Source organism: Cetorhinus maximus, chromosome 6 (assembly GCF_964194155.1).
Source record: "Cetorhinus maximus chromosome 6, sCetMax3.hap1.1, whole genome shotgun sequence".
NCBI lineage: Eukaryota > Metazoa > Chordata > Chondrichthyes > Lamniformes > Cetorhinidae > Cetorhinus > Cetorhinus maximus.
In genome coordinates, this window is record NC_135884.1 from 91,132,591 (window position 1) to 91,146,791 (window position 14,201).

Here is a 14,201-nt window from a genome sequence, read left to right on the forward strand (position 1 = left end):
AAGAAATAGTGAGAGTACAGGGCAAATATGTCCTCATAAAGACAAAGGGGGAGACCAAGTCCAGAGAACCCTCGATGTGCAGAGGGGAACTTAAAAAGGAAGTTAGAAAAGCCAAGAGAGTGCATGAGAAAGCATTGGTGGGTAGGATAAAGGAAAACCCAAAGGAGTTTTTTAAATATATAAAGAGCAAGAGAATAACTAGGGAAAGAATAGGGCCAATTAGGGACCATAGAGGTAATCTGTGTGTGGATCCGAAAGACATGGGTGCAGTCCTCAATGAATACTTTGCGTCGGTCTTCACAATGGAAAAGGACGATGCAGGTATAGACATCAGGGTGGAGGACTGTGAAATATTAGAGGAAGTTAACATCGAGAGAGAGGAGGTACTAGCGGGTTTAGCGGCCTTAAAAGTGGATAAATCCGCAGGCCCGGATGAGATGTATCCAAGGCTGTTGAGAGAAGCAAGGGAAGAGATATCAGGGGCCCTGGCAGTAATTTTCAAATCCTCTCTGGCCACAGGTGAGATGCCAGGGGACTGGAGGACTGCTAGTGCCCCATTATTAAAAAAGGAAAGGATAGGCCAGGAAATTACAGGCCAGTCAGCCTAATCTTGGTGGTGGGGAAGTTGCTAGAAGGAATTCTGAGGGTCTGAATATATCTGCACTTAGAGAGACACTTGGAAACTGGGATTAGAATAGCTAAGTAGTTGTTTAACCTTTGCAGACTCGATGGGCCAAAGGGCGTTTTTCTGTGCTGTAGACTTCTATGACACAGATTAGTCAGGGATAGTCAGCATGGATTTGTTAAGGGAAGGTTGTGTATGTCAAATTTGATCGAATTTTTGAGGAGGTAACCTGGGCCTGAATCTTCTGGTCGGCGTGCGGGAGCGGAATGAGGTTTCATGAAGGCTTTATAAATTAAATTAAAAATTTTATTGAAATACATAAACATGTCCCAGCTCATGTGACACTGTCACATGAGGGGACATGTCGGAGTAATTAAGAAACAATTTTTTTCCCATTTTTCATAACGAAATTAATCTCCCTGAGGCAGTTCTATGCCTCAGGGGAATTTCTGCGCCCTTATGCGCGCATGCGCAAAAAAGCGCAGGCCCTGACTCTCCCTCTTCCCCCCACCTGCACAGGGAACACTGAGCGCTTCCGGGTGCGCGTCATGCTGGGCTGGCCTTAATTGAACCACCCACGTAAAATGGCGGCGCGCAGCCGATCACGGGCAGCGAGCAGCTGCGCACCCGCCCGCACCCAGCCCACATGACAGGAGAAAATACTCCCCCAGGAGTGTTGATGAGAGTAATGCATTTGATGTGGTCCACATGGACTTTAGCAAGGCTTTTGATAAGGTCTTTCATGGCAGACTGGTCAAGAAAGTAAGAGCCGTGGGATCGAAGACAAAGTTGCACGTTAGATCCAAAATTGGCTAAGAGGCAGGAAGTAAAGGGTAATGGTAGAGGGGTGTTTCTGTGACTGGAAGTCTGTTTCCAGTGGGGTTCCGTGGGGCTCAGTGCTGGGGCCCTTTGCTGTTTGTGGTGTGCATAAATGATTTGGACTTAAATGTAGGGGGTATGATCAAGAAGCTCACGGGTGACACAAAAATTGTGAGGGTGGTAAATAGTGAGGAGGATAGCCGTAAACTGCAGGAGGATTTCAATGGACTGGTCACACGGGCAGAACAGTGGCAAACGTAATTCAACCCGGAAAAGTGTGAGGTAATGCACTTGGGGAGGGCTAACAAGGCAAGGGATTACAGTATGAATGGCATGGCCCTGGAAAGTACTGAAGATCAGAGGGACCTTAGATCCCTGAAGGTAGCAGGGCAGGTAGATTAGGTGGTTAAGAAGGCACATGGGATACTTGCCTTAATTAGCCGATTTATAGAATACATGAGCAGGGAGGTTATGCTGGAACTGTATAAAATGGTGGTTAGGCCACAACTGGAGTACTGCGTGCAGTTCTGGTCGCCACATTATAGGAAAGATGTGATTGCACTGGAGAGGGTGAAGAGGAGATTTACCAGGATGCTGCCTGGGCTGCAGGGTCTGAGCATGAGGAAAGATTGGATAGGTTGGGGTTGTTTTCCTTGGAGCAACAAAGGTTGGGAGGAGACCTGATAAGGGGTGTATAAGATTATGAGAGGCATAGATAGGGTAGATAGGAAGGCACTTTTTCCATTAGTAGAGGGATCAATAACCAGGAGGCATAGATTTAAGGTAAGAGGTAGAAGGCTAAGAGGGGAATTGAAGAGAATGTTTTTTACCCAGAGGGTGGTGGGAGCCTGGAACTCATTGCCTGAAAGGGTGGTTGAGTCAGAAACTCTCGTAACATTTAAGAAGTATTTAGATTTTCACTTGCGTTGCGATAGCCTCCAGGGCTATGGGCCAAGCACTGGAAAATGGGATTAGTGTAGTCAGATCTTCATTGACTGGCGCAGACACAATGGGCTGAATGGCCTCCTTCAGTGCTTTAGATGTCTACGCGTCTACTTGCTACAGCATTTGTAGGAGGAGTGACATTACAAGGAGCTGAATAGCCTGAGGAATCTTTTTTCTCTTTCAAGACCTAAGTACATGACCTAAGGGACCTCTGATGAGATTTAAAAGGGGCTGAATAGAGGGGAATAGTTGTATTATTAAAGCCTTCTCCCCCCATTGTTCTCCAAAACAGGGTGGTTGCTGCTGAGAGCCCATTACTTTTCTGGTATTTAAATACGATAAAGCAGGCAAGGATTACTTACAGAATCACAGAGGGGGAAATTATACACCAGCAGGATTTTACGGTCCCGCCGAAGTCAATGGAGTTTAGAATGGCTTGCCGCATTTTACAGCCCCATTCCTGCCGCAATGGGGCCATAAAATTCCGGCCAGAATCTTTACAGTGTAGAAGGGGGTCATTCGACCCATCGAGTCTGCACTTGCTCGCTGAAAGAGCATTCCACCTAGTCCCACTCCCCTGCCTTATCCCTGTAACCTTACACATTCTTTCTTTTCAGATAGCAATCCAATTCCTTTTTGAAACCTCAATCAAACCTGCCTCCACCACCCTCTCAGGAAGTTCATTCCAGACTCCAACCACCTTCTGGATGAAAAAAAATTCCTCACATCACTTTTACTCCTTTTGCTAATTATTTTGAACCTGTATCCTCCAGTTCTTGATGCTCCCTTGAGTGGGAACAGTTACACACTATTTACCCTGTCCATACTCCTCAGGATCTTGACAATCTCTATCAAGTCTCCTCTCAGCCTACTTTTCTCCAATGAAAACAGTCCCGACCTCTCCAATCTAGCCTCATAGCAACAGTTCTTTATCCCTGGCATTGTTGTTGTAAATCTCCTCTGTACTTTCTCCAATGACTTCACATCCTTCCTCATGTATAGCACCCAGAACTGGACGCAGTATTCTAGATAAGGCCTAACTAGTGTCTTATACAAGTTCAACATGACCTCCTTACTCTTGTACTCAATGCCCCTATTAATAAAGCCTAAGATGCTATATGCTTTATTAACTGCGCTCTCAACATGCCCTGCCATCTTCAATGACTAATGTACATATACACCGAGGTCCCTCTGTTCCTGCACTTCCTTTAGAGTTTCTCTCTTTATTTTAGACTGTCTCTTCATATTCTTCCTGTGAGAACGAATCACCTTACACTTCTCTGTATTGAACTTAATCGGCAACTTGTCTGCCCAATCCGCAAACATGTCTATATCCTTTTGAAGTTCAAAGCTATCCTCATCACAGTTGACAACGTTTCCAATTTTCGTATCATATACAAATTTTGAAATCATGCCCTGAACACCACAGTCTAGATCATTAATATGTATCAGGAAGAGCAAGGGTCCCAACACTGACCCCTGGGGAACTCCACTACAGACCTTCCTCCAATCTGAAAAATAACCATTTATCATTACTCTCTGTTTCCTGTCACTCAGACAATTTCTTATTCAAGTGCCTACTTTCCCTTTTATTCCATGAGCTAGAATTTTGCTCACAAGTCTGTTATGTGGCACTGTATCAAATGCCTTTTGAAAATCCATATATACATTAACAGCGATGCCCTTATCAACCTTCTCTGATACCTCCTTACAACAGATGGTGGTGGTGGGGGGTGGGGGCAGTTGCGAGTGCGTGAATGTTGGGAAGGGTAGAAAAACATGTGGCGGTGCTGACAGAGGTTGGAACGTGGTGATAAGTCTTCCTGTTCGACTTCCTGAATATTTTGTCCTGGTAGTACCTGATACTTGTCAAATTTATCCTACAACTTGCAAAGATTAGGCTGACAGTTCTTATTCTTTCATGAGGTTTGTGCGTCGTTGGCTAGGCCAGCATTTATTGCCCATCCCTAATTGCCTTTGAGAATACTGACTGAGGTCAACAGGGTCGTTTAATGATTAGCACACTATGCATCGCAAGAGCTGAGATAAGGGCGGTGGGGGTGGGGAAGACAGGATAAGAGCGTGCGGACAGAAAACAAAATTTCCTCAACTTCAACACAAATTGGAAATCACACTCAAACGGGCCATAATGACATTTATCAGAGGAAATGGAAAATTCACATTGTTTCAGTAGGGGTAATTGTCTGAGGCTAGGAACACAAAGTGCTTTACACTGTAACTAGGCCATGGTATGCTTTGACCTGGGAGTCCTAGATACTAATGTTGAGTGCTTGATATTGGAAAATGTTGCATTCCTCAGTGACATTTCTTGCTTTGATGAGCTCATAAATTCACCTAATATTTAAAGTTTTTAAAATAAAAATCAGAAGCTCACTAGATACAAACTAAACCAATATTATAAACAGTATAAGGATCAGCAAGAGTTATGCAATACTCATAATAACAAAGCAAATAATTGCACTGTTTGTAGACATTCATATTAGATGTACAAGGTCAAAGTGGGCATTTCAACATAAAGTGACTCTGACAAAACATTTGCGGACAAGACTGTGCACAGCATACTTGGAGAACAGGGTGACTGGAAGCTGCCAGAAATCCTACCATAGTTAGTTTCTGTTTCAATCACCAGGATAATGTCCAGAAACCTCTCTAGATCCATCTTTTCCTGTAGCAATTAGCCCTTTGTGATGATATTTCACATGAGTACTCAACCACAGCAACATAAAGTGCCATGGCAACTGCACGTTTCAGCCACCATCCTCTGCAATCTGTCTGCAGTAAATGTAGCCCACATCAACTGAGCAAAATCCCTATGAGGCTGTTCAGCAATTCCAGGCCACTCCTTAGTCACTGTTGGATCAGTGAGCATCATCAATAAGTAAACTACAGCACTCAATCTTGTAATAAAAGTAACATATTTTACAAAAAAAAGTAGCAAAAGCAGACGACATTGATTTTGTTATAGTAACGTGGGCAGAATTTTCCCAAATTTGCACTAAGTGCAAATAACCCGCTAGCTGCAATGGTGGGTTTTCACGCCGTATCGTTCCAAACCCACCTCATTATTTATGTACTCCCGGGAAACACGCCGTTTCCATGGCAGACAGGCTGTCATTCGCCCATCCGCCATCACCCCACTGTTACATTACGCTGGGCAACATGGTTAAAGGCCAGCCGCAAGCACAGCGTTCATTGCTTCCAGCTTACGACTGCTGCCCGGGAGACATGGATCTCAAAGGCAAGAAGACTGAAGCCCCCCACCGGTTAACGATGTGTCCCTCAAGTGACTGCTAGATGACGTGGAGGCCCGCCGGGATGTCCTGTACACCCGCTCTGGCCGCAGGATGGGCAGCAACATGACCAATCCGGCTTGGGAGGCAATGGTAGCGTTGGTCAGCGCCAACGCCCTTCAGAAGAGGACAGCCAGCCAATTCCACAAGAGGATGAATGATCTCTTCCGTTCCGCCAGGGTAAGTCACTCTTTTCATCACTCTCAACAGATGATAAACTTATAAACCCATCATACATCCACAGGGCCCTCACTCACTGCCAGTGCAAGGGACATCACCATTCGCTCTCTCACACTCACCGTCATTGTCCTCATCCTATTCATGGGACCACTCACCACCTGCACAGGCCAGGCACATTTATCATCTGGCCCAGCAGGCATCCTGCTAACACTTTCTCTGTCTCTATCCATGCAGGACAAGTTGGCACACATTGAGAGAGAGAGAGGTCGCAGACCGGTGGCGGAATGCCTGAAATCAAGGTTCTCATGCACTTTGAAAGCAGAGCCATCCAGCGTGCCGGGCGAGGATCTGGACTGTTCCTTTGCTGACGGTGAGGTCAGCACAACTCTACTAAGTGAGGATGCAGCAGTGGAACATCCATCAGACAACCATGCCGTGAGTGATGTGCTCTCTTTCGCAGGCCACTGTCATGCACTAGTTATCTCTCCTTGCTTTCGCTGGCACATGTGCCAAACAACTGACCAAGTCCATGACCCAGGGCCTCCAATCAAGCCCCAAAGAAACCTCAGAAGAGGAATCTGCAGGCATTCTCCCTGAAGTCTCGTCACAGCACTCACCCACACCTTGCATCAGCGCAGAGACACACACCTTGGTGAGACCTAGTTTTAAAGTAGCCCTGGGATCACAATCTGGTGCGCACATCGCACTGTCTGATCCACTGCAGGTGGCAGCAGGGACTTCCCACATGTCTGGCACTTGAAGGATTGCTAGAGGCCAGAAATTTGCCGAATCCGAGTCAGATGACGAGTCTCTGGACTCAGTCATGTCACAGTTGCTGGAGCTGCAAAGGCAAGCTCAGGAACATCTGGGAGGGATGTCTGCTGCACTCAGATTGCAAGGCACAATGGAGGACTCTGTCCGCCTTCGGTCTGAGGTGACAGCGTGGCATGTTAACATACCGATGTCAACACTGGTAGGGCGGCGGCCGCCATGGAGACCTTGGTCCAGGACTTCGTTCCTGTACTGCTGTGCGGGCTCAACTCCATCGCTGATGCCATAGTTGGCCTCCAACAGCTTGTACGCGAGAGGGGTGCCAGGCAGCTCAATTTCACTCCAGCTACCCCTGCTCCTCAAGGAGTCAGCCTGGGGCCCCCCAGGCACCCATGGGGAGGAGGAACCGCAGGTACCCACTCCTGGCCCATCTATCCAGATGACTCTGTGAGAGTCTGGCCCATCCAACTCCCCTCTTCCTGTGACCTCAGAAGCTCTAGCTCCACAGGCCGAGGAAGGTGCCACTGCCACACAGCAGGACCCTGAAAGCAGGCCGGGGCCCTCCAAGTCATGGCCCTCTAGAGAATGCCCGCCAAAGTCATTACAGACAGGATGCAACAGTCAGCAGGCTGTCTCCACCGCCATTGTGGATGTCCGGGGAGCACCAAGACGTTGTGACACGGTTAGGACTGTTGAGGAGAATTAGTTGCATAGCCTGGGCACGGTTGTTAATCGCTTGTACATACTGTTCACTATTGTTAATAAACTCCCAAGAATGTCTCCCTGCCTATAGCTCCTTCTTCTGATGAGCAGTGTTCTTGTCACTCAGATGTGAAACCTTTCTGCACAAGATAAGGGCAGGTGTCTCGGTCCAGGGCCTCTTCCCTGTGCTCTGTGCAGCCATCAGACTAAAGTGAAGGTCAAGCCACACACTTCTTGGAGATATTACTGCTGCCTCCACCTTGGTGGTGCTGGTCATTGCTGCCAGAATGTAGTGGGCGGGCGCCACAGAGTTCTCTCATTCTCTTGGTGTGCTCTCAGCACCTTTAAAGAGGGGCTGGCTTCATCTCTTCAACATTTGTGGCCACTGATGCTGTGCTCCAGCTCCTGAAGGGCTCAGGTGCTGAAGGCGGACAAAGCATCAGATGAATCTAAAGTTTAATGGCTGCGTCTCTATATGACCCTGATCACGGAGTGCAAGTGAGCTGCCCTTGACCATTCTCGGAGGCTGTGTGAAGATTTATGGAGTGTCCTCAATGCATGTCGTCATCATCCTCCAGTAATCGAGCGACTATTAGGGCCTCCACTGCCTCTTCATGACAGGAGCATTCTCACAGAGGGCATTCGCGCTGCCATAAGCCAGACTGGAGTCAAACATTCACAAATGCAATGTGAGAAACAATGCGGTCACCTCACTGCATGTCGTCATCATCCTCCACAAATCTAGCAGCTATGAAGACCTCCCGAGCGTGCCTGCCTCATCTGGCCAATGCAAGGGACTCATCCCCGTCATTGTCACCTCCGAGGACCTCCTTACCCTCATCCACGTTGACGTCCTCTTCATTGGAGGAGACGTGCAGCTCCTCCATCTCCTCCTCAGCCAACTTATCTCACCATTGGAGCGCCAGGTTGTAAAGGGCGCAGCAGACGACGTTGATGCATGACACCCTCTGCGGACTGCATTGCAGGGCTCCACCAGGCTGGTCCAGGCACTGGAACCTCATATTCCACCCATAGTATCCGATGGTCTGCTCCACCAAGTTGCAAGCTGCAGTGTGAGCCTCATTATACTGTCACTCTGTTGCAGTCTGAGGCTGCCGCATGGGTGTCATCAGCCACGGCCTCTGCAGATTGCCCTTGTCCCCAAGGAGCCAACCCTGCAGCTTCTGTGGACCCTGGAAGACTCCAGGGATCTGTGACCAACTGAGGATGTAGGCATCGTGCACACTCCCTGGAAACCATGCGCACACCTGCAGGTTGCGTTTCTGGTGGACGCACACCAGGTGCACATTCAGCGAATGGAAGCCCTTGCGGTTGATGTAGTCCACCATGTGTTGCGACAGAGATCTGAGCGCCACATGAGTGTAGTTAACGGCACCCTGCACCTGTGGGAAACTGGAGATCTGGGCGAATCCAATTGCTCTTGCATCCTGGCTGTCACAAAGTGTGTGCCCTCGCAAAGATGGCATCCGTGACCTCATTGATGCATTTGTGGGTGGAGACTTGAGATCTCCCATAGAGGTCACCTGTGGAGCCCTGAAAGGAGCGACTTGCATAGAAATTGAGCATCACGGTCACTTTCATAGCCATTAGCAGTGGATGTCCTCCATGTCCCCATGGCACCAAATCCTGCAGTAAATGGCAGATGTGACCGACCAGTTCCCTAGACATGAGCAATCTTTGGTGACACTGGTTCTCGGTCATCTGCAGGAATGGAAGGCAGCGTCTATAGACCCTGGCTGTCGCTAGGCACTGGCCTGCAACTGCTCGCTATGGCTCTTGGGCAGCGTGTGCGGGAGCCCCAGCTGCCCCTTCTTCCTGAGGTTGCTGCTCCTGCCTCTGCGCAGCCAGGAGCCTCAGTCGCTCTCTCCTCAGTCTTCTTAATGTGCTCTGTAGGCCATTGGGCATACAGTTAGTTCACCAGGCTCCATGATCCTGGTGTACTCCTCCTGCATGATGAAAAAGAGAGACACGTGGTTAGCTTGGGTGTACTAAGAACTTGCCCTGGTTAAGTTAATGGCCCCTTAGTGCTTCCCGGAGAGTGCTGGCCACCACTTGGATGACCAGAGATTAGAGTGCTGCATGGTTGCCCAGTTGGCTTGAACCATGGGACAGAACTGGTCCAAACCAGGATGCTGGCATTGCCAAGAGGCTGTGAGCGCCTCCAGCAGGGGCTGCTACATGGCCAGCTTTAGCGAGGAGATTGTACAATGTGTGCAGTCCAACTCATCTGCAGTTCACTAAAGTGCTCATGAATTTGCAATCTGCCGGTGGGAGGGGGAGCTCTGCAGAATTTGGTGGCACTTTGATGCCTCTATGTCGTTTGAGTGGGCAGATAAGCAAGGAGTCCGACCCCAACCTGTAGAGGTTGTGGCTGATGACGCCCGTGCGGCAGCCTCAGACTGCAGCAGAGCGACAGTATAATGAGGCTCATGCTGCAGCTTGCAACTTGGTGGAGCAGACCATTAGGATGCTGAGAATGAGGTTCCGATGCCTGGACTGGTCTGGTGGAGCCCTGCAATACAGTCCACAGAAGGGTGTCATGCATTGTCGTCATCTGCTGCGCCCTTTACAACCTGGCGCTCCAACGTAGCTGTGCCTGAACTCTCAGTTGCAGAGGATGGTCACTTTCTACAGGTTTCCCGAATGCGTTGCTACTTTCCTTGCCCACCTACCCCCACCCCGAATGCTTGTGCGCTATATTTGATGGCAGGGCTGCCCTTGCCCACCCACCCCCCCGCCACCAGTTGCCTCAGAGGCAAGGCTGCATAAGCCCTCCCCTCACAAGTCACCTCAACAGCAAAGCTGCACTAACCCCCCACTCTCCCTCTAAAGTCCCCTCCGAAGCAGGGCGGCACTTAACCCTGACCCCCGGCGCCCCTGAAGACTGCAAAGCAACAAATAACCCTGGTGTGGTCTGCAGAATGTTGCTGTACACTCACCTCCAGTTCACCGAAAGTGCAGGCCACCAAGTGCACGTCGCTTATATACTGTTGCGAAACATGTAGGCGTGCTTTCTTGCTGACATGGACGGACGATAAAGCGAGGGTGCGAGAGACCGGCAGGGTGCTCTGATAATGATATGCTGATGTATTACAATGAAATTCCCAACGGCCGGTTGTGGGAAACGCGGCCCACCATCGGCAAGCTAAGCAGAGAATCATGACCTGCCTTCCTGCCATTGTGAAATCATTCATTGCATATTGTCCGCTCACGCCACCTATCATGCATCCAGTGGGCACTGAAAATTCCACCCATAGAGAGAGAGAGCAGGAAATGCTGAATACAATGAAGATGGTGAACATTCAGTAAATCTGGCTCCAAAATGTTATTTATGTATTAAAGAGGGTTCAAAAACTGACAAGAATGATTCCAAGATTAAGGCACTAACTTATAAGGAGTGACAACTAGAGTTGGAATGCATTATGAGGAAATCTACATTGTTGGATTCTCTTTGGGTTTTTTGGGCAGAGGTTGAGGACCACAACTCCTGGTATGCCCGAGAGTTCCGGTGCAAGCAAGAGAACAGCAGGGGGCAGGCCGCGCATGCTCGGTTGCCAGATGCCTTTTGACAGCCTACTTGGAGAGAGCACAAAAACCCAACAGCTGGACCACGGTTTTTGTGGCATGGAAGCGAGCCCATGTGACAAGATTAGTCAGGAGCTGAAGAGACTGAAGAAGGTTGCTAGCTCTGTGCAGCTGGACCCCAGGAGCTGCTCTCTGCAGCTGAGAGTTAGGGCTCAGGGAAGGCCAGGAGCAGTGGTGCTCTGCTCAGAGTAGCCAGAGAGCTGGGACTGTGCTAGTGATTAGATGCTGGGGTGCAGCCTTGTGAATCCAGTGAGATGCAATCTCAGGAGAATAGATTGAGCAACTGGGAAGCAAGCAGTCATTGGGGCATTCTGAGTTGGAGTAGCTGCTGAGGGAAATCAGAAGCTATATCCTCAAAAGAGAGGGCCTGAAATGCTTTGAGAGGAAGACAGAGTTTAAAGGAGTTTTGTGACTTACAGTGATCACTGATGTCTGGATAGGTTGTTGAGAAATTCATAGTCCTTGTCTTGGGTATGTCTGCCATTTAATGTGCAATATGAGTCTGTTCGACCACAGTTTGCTTGTTTTTTCATGTTTACCTCATGTTAATTCTGTATGTTAGCGTCTAAGATAGATAGTATTAACTGCTTTGTTGACTCTTGTACAGTAAAATTTCTTCAGTTGGTTTAACACTGTGGAATCTTGTAGCTTCATTCTCTTCATAAATACCTGGGATTTCAAATTTTGTCTACTTTAAACAAAAAGTTCCTGGTCCCTAAATGGATCATATCAATATTTTAACTTAAGAAGCGATTAAATGTGGATACAATATAAGTTTTTAAAATGCTTGGAACTACAAATAAGGTAGGTGTAAGCAGGCTACTCCACTTGGGCTGTATGAAGAGAACTAGAGGACACAGGTTTATAATGACCAGCGTTCAAGCAAGATGGAAGGATATGTGCAATGGAAATTGAGGTGATAACAATTAATTAATTCAAAAGAAAACTGGAAAATTATCCACTGGATAATGGGATTGCAAGTTAAAGGGGAAGTTGTTGGGTGAGATGATCAAATTCTTCATTTGGACACAACTCCCAGGTTGATGAAGCAAAAGGACACAATGTTATCTGTAAAACAGGAGACCAAATTTGAATAGTGGAAACGTGAACGTAGATAAACATTTGGGCCTGGAAAATTCCTTGGTTTTGGCTCACTTGGCGGTGTTTTGGGACCCCCACTCACCATTACCTGAAGATCCCATTCTAACTTCCAAGATGCATCAGCAATTGTCACTCCATGACAAGCTGATCTATTCTTCAAAGGCAAAATACGTACATTTTTTGGTTTTTTTAATTCCTTAATTCTCAATGTAGACAATTTAACTAGAGAATGTAATCAATCATCTCTGGGATCAATTAGCACAATAGTGAGGTTTTGGGTTTTTGGAAGGCCTCAAAGTGTTCAGGCACAAGGTTTCAACTGACTACAGTTCCACTGAGGCATTTCAAAGATTTAAAGAGAGGAACTTCCTGGGAATTCCAAGGCCTCCATACAACACACCCTCTTTATGTAGGGGAACAGACATGAGATTTTCCATGGTTTTCTCCCTGAGTGGAATTTAAATGTTTGGTCCAGAAAGGGGAGATGGTGCTGCAGTGGTAATGTCACTAGACTAGGAATCCAGAGGCCCAGCTAATGTGCTGGAGACATGGATTTAAATCTCAACAAGGCAGCTGGTGGAATTTTAAATTCAATTAATAAATCTGGAATTGAAGCTAGTCTCAGTAATGCTGACCATGAAACTATCATTGATTGTTGTAAAAACCCATCTGGTTCATTAATTTCCTTTAGGGAAGGAAATCGACCATCCTTACCCAGTCTGACCTACATGTGACTCCAGTTCCACAGCAATGTAGTTGACTCTTAACTGCCCTCTGAAATGGCCAAGCAAATGGCCAACCACTTAGTTCAAGGGCAGTTAGGGATGGGCAACAAATGCTGGCCTTCCCAGCGAAGCTCATGTCCTGTGAAAGAATTAAAAAAACAGGCAGTTCCAAGATCCAGTACACATTCTGCCCTCCCTTCCGCTCCTAACTGTGACACACCCTCTCCAGCCCAAGGGGATTTGTGACCTGAAATTACCATGAGTAAATGTGAAGGAAGTATTTAATTAGGAAGTATTATTCTAGAATTTTCCTTGAGGAGACTGAATCAATGGTGTAGAGTTCGGGCGAATCATGTGGAGGTGACGGGTGTCTCAGCCACCGACTGGAGAGCCAGCAAGAGCCATGTGTTGACTATTTTCGGAAAGGTCCACCACAACTTGTTACACTCAGGCGCTTGGTAGGCCAGCAGGCGGGCCTTCCCCCAGGGCCCACCTGCCAAGAGCTGCCGGCCAATCAAACGCCAGCAGCTCTATTGAACAGCAGAGCCACCAGGGAGGTCATGGCTGTGGCTGGTATGAAACCCACTCAAGGCCTAGCATTGTCACCGGATGTCAAGCCACAGGTGAGTAATGGCGGGAGGGTATTGCGTGAAGTTCGTGGGGCAAGGGAAGGGTTGGCAGTAAGGGCAGGGGGGTCGTGGCTCTCAACAGCCAGCCCCTTTCCTGATGCCAGGTCCCTCAATCAGACACTGAATGCCTTTGAACAAGGGTTTCCCTGGGCTGCAAGCAATCCTGCAGGAGTTTGCTTGTTACGCCCTCTGCATGGCAAGCCATCTGCTGCCATCAGGTTAATGCCAGCGATGATGAGCTGAGACCTTTAAGTGGGTGTAAATTGCTCACTTAAGGGTCTCAATTAGCAGCAGGTGGGGAGGCCACCCACAAGTCTTCCCACCCCAGCCCCAATTGGGTTGGAGGTGAGAAGGTGGCGAGGCCCCCCACACCGCCTGATTAAATGCCTCCGTCACCAAACTCAAGAGGGCACATGATTCCATCACGTTATAGTAAATTGTACATAGCCTGTTGAAGGAATTAGCTTGATGCGTCATTCTTTTTTACGTTCTTATCTAAGATATTCTTGGGGAATGCCAAGCAACTCTCCAAGCCTCCTGCGATAGCACCTTCGAAATCCATGACCTACCACCTTGAAGGACAAGGGCAGCAGGTGCATGGGAACATCACCACTTGCAAGTTCCCTTCCACGCCACACACAGTTCCAACTTGAAACTATATCACCGTTTCTTCACTGTCACTGGATCAAAAACCTCGCGCTCCCTTCCTAAAGGCACTGTGGGTGTACCTAGACCACATGGACTGCAGTACTTCAAGAAGGTGACTCACCATCAACTTCTCAAGGGC

General features: G+C 48.1%; 1 protein-coding gene across 2 annotated transcripts in view; it reads right to left on the reverse strand.

The window, feature by feature from the left end:
- Positions 1–14,201, reverse strand: part of LOC144681903 (matrix metalloproteinase-15-like) — a 161,278-nt gene that overhangs the window by 42,609 nt on the left and 104,468 nt on the right. The window lies entirely within an intron of this gene.